Raw genomic sequence first — 6,393 nt, 5'->3', positions numbered from 1 at the left:
AGTGAAACAAATAATTTTCAGTATAAATTTCTATTCCGTGTATCATATTATCTTGATATGCTCTCAATAATATTGCAGAGTGGGCATGTTGGAAAACTTATTTGCTATATTATCACTAACAGATTTATATAACTGCCAGCTTGAGCAACTGTAAACTAAACTAACTAGCAGACTAATAGCATACTGACTCTGTCTTATCACAATTTTTTGCCATCTTAAAGCGAAAAAGCTACTTTATGACCACTTGCAGTCAGACTCCATCCCTAACATTATTGCATCCACTGTTTCAAAGGCTATGAAATCGCAAGTTCATGAGACATAATTGCAATACTTTTAGTCTGTGACCACATGTGAGTACACGTGAATGCATGTGTCCCTCCCCGCACCCTATACTGGTCAATGGAAGATGGCTACCACTCCCTTAGCCTGGTTCTGCCAGAGGTCTCTTCCTGTTAAAAGGGAGTTTTTCCTTCCCACTGTCACCAAGAACTTGCTCGTTGGGGTTGTCTGATTGTTGTAGTTTTCTCTGTATTATTTTAGGGTCTTTGTCTTACGATATAAATAAAGCACCTTGAGGTGACTGTTGTTGTGATTGTATTTCTTCTTCAGCCACCTTTCTCACTCACTATATGTTAATAGACTTCTCTCTCTTCCACAGCATGTCTTTTATCCTGTCTTCCTTCTCTCACTCCAACTGGTCATGGCAGATGGCCCCGCCCCTCCCTTAGCCTGGTTCTGCCAGAGGTCTCTTCCTGTTAAAAGGGAGTTTTTCCTTCCCAGTGTTGCCAAAGTGCTTAAAAGATTTTGCTTAAAAAATTAATTATTTAATTTTTTCAGACTCCATCCCTAACATTATTGCCTCCACTTTTTCAAAGGCTACAAAATCACAAGATAAAGTTGTGTGAATTTCACACAACTTTATCTTGTCATTTACTTCACACTTTTCACACTGTTAAATTCGGTCACTGAGCATACCCTAGATTATTCTCCTGTGACTGATAAGTCATTATCAGCGCATATGTGCATTGTAAGGGATACTGATCTGACCAATTTCACATCTGCCTCGTGCAAGTGACCTTCTGTTCACACTTTGAACTTAATATTTCAATGAGAAAAACTGAAATATGTGGGAAATATTGAACACCTGTGACATTTTCTTCCTTTTGAACTATTCTTGCAGATGGAAAGTATGATTTTACTATACCCCCCCAACTGCATCAGGATTTAACATCATCATGTAACCGAGTGTAACACCTTGCAGCAGCAAAGCTTTTGGTTGTTAGCTAAAACTTTATATATATGTATAATGTTTTAGCTAACAATCATATTATGTATGTGTGTGGGTGTGTGTTTAAAAATCTGTGATCATTTCAACAGTGAAACTTTAAAATGTATCTTTTCATTGCAGTGAACCAATTTTGACTTAACAGTTTGTACTGAGTGCCACGCACAGTCAAAAAGGAAAAAGGAAAGTTCCATGGCATCATAGCAATGATGTGTCACTTCTCAACTGATTTTTAAAGATTTCTCTCATGAGTGGGAGAAAGCAAGTGTGAATTGTGCGGACTCAGGCCGTGGACCGTTAACATGTGATTCACACAATCTGCTGTACGGTGCAGAGCAGAGAGTAATACAGCCTCGGGGGAAAGGGAAGAAATGTGGGCGATGAGGGCTGCCGTGCAGAGTTCATGTACATCTTGTTTAAAAAACAACTCTCAAGCTGTTAGTAGGCCCACAGCTACATACTAAATCCATTCTTTAACTAAACACACTAAATGGCATTCCTGCAAACTTGGGTAGTTCAGTTATATCCGGTGAACATAAATAAAACAGTCTGAACGATAAAACAGCCAAGATCCTCTATTTAGATCATACCAGAAGTTGTTGAAGTCATTGTACCATAAGTGGAAATTCTACTGCCAATCATCCAGACTGCTAGCTGGCCACTACCAAATAGACTTTCCTTTGACTTGTCTTTCAAATGCCCAGCACCCCACAATCAACTTTTGCAGCTGCAAAACCACTTCTAGTTGTCTAGAAGTCTATGGGAAAATGATCTCTCTGCACCCTTGCTTTAATACTACAATTAACGCTTTCCTAATGGGCTCATTTGCTAGTTTCAAGTGAACATAATTTTCTAAGTTATGGTTCTCATTAATCTCGGTCAATGAGCAAAGATGGAGATGGTGAAAATGGAGGTTTCAAGAACTCCTCGTGTCTCTTTGCCACGTTCCAGATACCTCTGAACTCGGATGTAAATGACAAGACAAAGTTGTATAAACTTAATATTTTCACTCAGATTTCGGAAGTTGGGAGTGACGTCAACCCTTAGTTCCAACATCAGAGCGTTCCGGAAAAGCGAGGAAAAGCAGGATTTGTTTGGGTTCTTAGCAAGGTAGAAACATTTGTGTGTCACTAGCAATACAGCATAATAACTTAAAAATCCTTAAAAACACAGCTGCAGCATAGCCTGGTGCTTTGTGTATGGCTTATTTAGTGAGTCACAAATACACAACAGTGGCAGTACAGATAAAAGGTTTTACAGTTTTACTACTGTTTACATTCAGTGCAGTAGTCATCATGGACTGCATGTTAACTCGGGAGTTGCTGGTGCTGGTCTGATTTTCTGAGAGGGAAATTTGAGTTGATGGGTTATTTCAGATTAAACTGACTGACTGGGAACTTGGAAATTCCGACTGCTGTCTTATTAAATATACAGTTTTTATCTGTTATTTAGCGCTAATTAGCAGATATTTTTGGATTTATTGATGGACCATTTCAGCCTCTACATTGTTACTTCTGGCTTTTGACAGCCAAAATGCTGACACTGGGCCTTTCAAGAAACCAACAGGTGATGTCATAGTGGGTATGTCCATCTTTAATATACAGTCCTCGGTGGAAGTGCTAACACTAGCAAGATTAGTTAACAATCTGTATCCATAAAGTGCAATGCTGTTAACCGATTTTAAGCAATCAGCAACTACTGACAGAATCCACTGGGTGATGTTAGAGTGGTTGCATCCATCTTTTATGTACAGTCTACAGTGTGAAAACAACTCCTGTATTTTCATTTCCTTTGTCATCAGCAGCTCCACACGGCTCCAACAATTACCCGATCCTTTGCATCACCATCATCTAGATGTTGCCAGAGAAAACAGCAACAACTTCATTTGAGAACTTTTCTTGATGAGAACCAAAAAAAAAGACCAAAAAAAGAAAAGAAATGGGGCATTGCTATAGCTACCTTAGAGGTTCATTTCTTTTGCTTTCTTTTCCTTTTGAACACATACAAGACCAGGGGGGAAAAAGGAGCCCTCTGTCAGCTCATTGCTTTCATCTAAATCAAAATTATCTGGCTGAACTGAACTGAATTATCATTGGAGGCGAACCACTAATGACTCAGGATCTCTGAAAAAAAGAAAAACACACGCACACACGAAAAAAAGCTCAAGTAGTGAAATAACACTCTAAAAGAGCTCATTATTATCATCCTCACTCCTTCTACTGTACGCGCAGCTATCATTAAGCCTGCATTTTGGATATAATGACCTTGTGTTGTTACATGGCTGTCACGGGTTATATCAGTAATGGTCCTCAAGCCACCGTCTCTCACAAGTTAAGGACACACATGTGTACACGCGCACACACATACACACCATCGGTGACAGTATTTTCCCCCAGTCATCCCCAGAGGACCAGAGAGCCATCGGCCAAGTAGCGCTGTCTCGACACCTTGTCACAACCCTTGGTCTGAGTGGCACGAATTGTGTTTGTACATGTATGTGCGCGCGCATGATTTCCTCAGACGTGGCGAGCCATATCAATGTGACACGGCCAAGTGCAGAGCTGATTGCGGCAGTATCGCTAACAGGATGTTTGACGGCGGTGAGCGTGCCATGGAGAAGGTCATTTACATCTAGTTGTGCTTGATGTAAATTGGACCATTTTCAATTGCCTATTAGATAACTCGGTTACATCACTGATTCTGTGGGATCTATTTCCCGCTTCACTGATCAAGAGGAATAAAGAGGAGACTAGCATAAAGTAAAGGGGGTGGGGGGGTTGAACCCGTTGTCAGTTTCCACTTTCCTAACGATTTTGTCACAGATTGCTTCACATAACCACCAGTGATGTGGTGCTGAGGGTTAATTCTCCAACTTCATAAGTTAAAATTAGGATTAGTTCCAGTGTAACAGCTCTGGACCATAAAATAGCAACTAACGGGGGTAAAAAGGGGGTTTCAGTAGCCCTCTGTATTTCCTTTGATGTCGTCGCTTGATCATGCAAGCGAGCAGCAACCAACTGTAATGTAGAAATACATTCTGGGTGACACATCCGTTTTGCCTGCTAAATGTGCCTCAGATCAAAGGAAGCACATAATTTTGTTTTTGACTCCCAACTTTAACCGCTCCTAGGTCCACTGTGCATAATCCATTTTAAGACTTATTCACACTGTGTACCTTTCGGCTGAACAGCGGGTTACGGAGGTGGGAGGGAGCATTTTGTCTTCCTCCACTGTTTCTTTTCCAGTTTAGTCACGGCTGCTCGGGAAGGCCGACTAAAGCTCCCTGTCCTTTCCTATAAGTCTGAGACAGGGAACAAAAGGAGCAATTCATTAAATATTTCAGGACGGTGTCCTCCTTCGTAATCTCTCAGTATCTCGGGTGGAGGCTGTGTGTTAATGGAGCGGAAGCACATATGCACACACTGGCTCAAAGAATCCGGCAAGTTCCCGCAGTTGGAATTATTAACGTCCAACATGAAAGTCAACAGAGTAGCTTGTATGTTTTGTTCGGGAAATTACTTTATTCCAAAGTGACGTGCTGTAGCTTTATTTTTTTAAGTTTTAAGTTTATTATAATATTTTGCTTACAGGATAAATCACCTTTAGGTGACTGTTGTAAAATATTTACACTCTGGTACTTAGTTATGGCGTCTTAGGGACAGCCAGCAGTTACAGCTGTATGCTAGCTTTGACTGGGTTCATGATAGCTAATTCAAAACGCTGAACTCTGGACTTAGTGATGCTGGTGACTCTTCTAATGCAGTTATCTAACAACTAATAGAGGCTGGTGTGCAGTTCATTGTACATTGTAAGTTTTACTGAGTGAAACTGTGTTGTTTAATGGTACTAACTAGTGCTAAGTAGCAGTTGTCTTTGCTAGTACAAGTGACCTAACCTATTTGTTAAGTGATTGCATAACGACCCCAATTCTGGGTCGATCCTCTCATTTCTCACTGGAATTACTCGTCATTTAAGGCCTCTTCAGTCTCTTATTAATGCTAAGTGTTTGAAAATGACTGATGATCATTAAAGGGTCATGGGTTTTTGGTATCTTTCACACCAAATATTTTAATAATTCAGAACATAATCACCCTCAGACCAAAGGAAGATTTTCATATAGGAATTTAGCTTTTGCTCTTACCATAATCCCAATCACATAGCAACATGTAAATGAATAATCTCTTTGAGCATGGGCTCATCTTAGTCATCTTAAATCATGTACGTCATCATCACTATCTTCATCACACTATGATGGTCATAGCATATGTATGACTGTATGTTTGATCTCTGTATGTTTGAATCTGTGGAGGTGACTGTAGTAGTAAGTAATTTAGCAGGAATTAAGCTTTTTAGGCTTATGATTTATAGATAGGTCAGAGTTTACAAATAACAGAAAAGTTATGTATGATAATCAGTGTAAATAGCTAACAATGATACATGTTCCAAATTGTATATATCTTTTCTTTAAATTCTCACCTGTATACAACAAGTACAAGATTCTGTTTTCCCGCTCACAAAGAATCCGATCTGCTCCTTCTGGAAACCACTTCTAAATTGCCCAGTTTCCAGACCAAACACTTTCTCCTTCTCTCCACAGGATTAATGGTGGCAGCACTTGGCTGTGTGAGGCAGGTAAGCGTTCCAGCATGTGGGGTGAGAGTGGGCAAAGAAGGTGAGCGAGCAAGTTGCGGGCAGGCTTTCCAGCTGGTTCTCTGAGGAGAAGGGGAAGAGAATCGAGTAAGTTAAAAGCAGAGCTAAGCTCAAATGAACAGATGAGCATCAAAAGGCCTGAGCAACTATACCACATGTCCAGGTCAACCATGTGAAGAATACTGCGCTGATTGTAGATTACTGACAGCTGTGCCTGCCTGAAGTTTCATGATCACAACTGGAAGTGATTGGTTACCGGCCATTCACACCCACACTCACACAAAGAGAGTTTCCCACTGTTGTCAAGTGCTTGCTCATAGGGGGTTGTCTGATTGTTGGAGGTTTCTGTCTTTACCTTCCAATATAAGTGCCCTGATTCGGTGCTATATAAATAAAGTAATTTGAATTGAATGCCAACTTGCTAGCTAAACTACATTCTATTTCTTTAATTGAAGGAA

At 40.3% G+C, this 6,393-nt stretch overlaps 1 long non-coding RNA gene across 1 annotated transcript; it reads right to left on the bottom strand.

Moving 5' to 3' along the window:
* Window positions 1–2,612: 2,612 nt before the first annotated feature.
* LOC120436485 lies at window positions 2,613–6,056 on the bottom strand. Its single transcript, XR_005610482.1, has 3 exons — window positions 5,762–6,056; window positions 3,245–3,408; window positions 2,613–3,135 (listed from the first exon to the last, which is right to left on the bottom strand). It is a non-coding gene; the product is annotated as an uncharacterized LOC120436485 (long non-coding RNA).
* Window positions 6,057–6,393: the final 337 nt, after the last annotated feature.

The sequence above is a fragment of the Oreochromis aureus genome, linkage group 23 (assembly GCF_013358895.1).
Source record: "Oreochromis aureus strain Israel breed Guangdong linkage group 23, ZZ_aureus, whole genome shotgun sequence".
Lineage (NCBI taxonomy): Eukaryota > Metazoa > Chordata > Actinopteri > Cichliformes > Cichlidae > Oreochromis > Oreochromis aureus.
The sequence above is the reverse complement of the archived record's forward strand: the minus strand, read 5'-3'. Positions and strand labels throughout refer to the sequence as shown.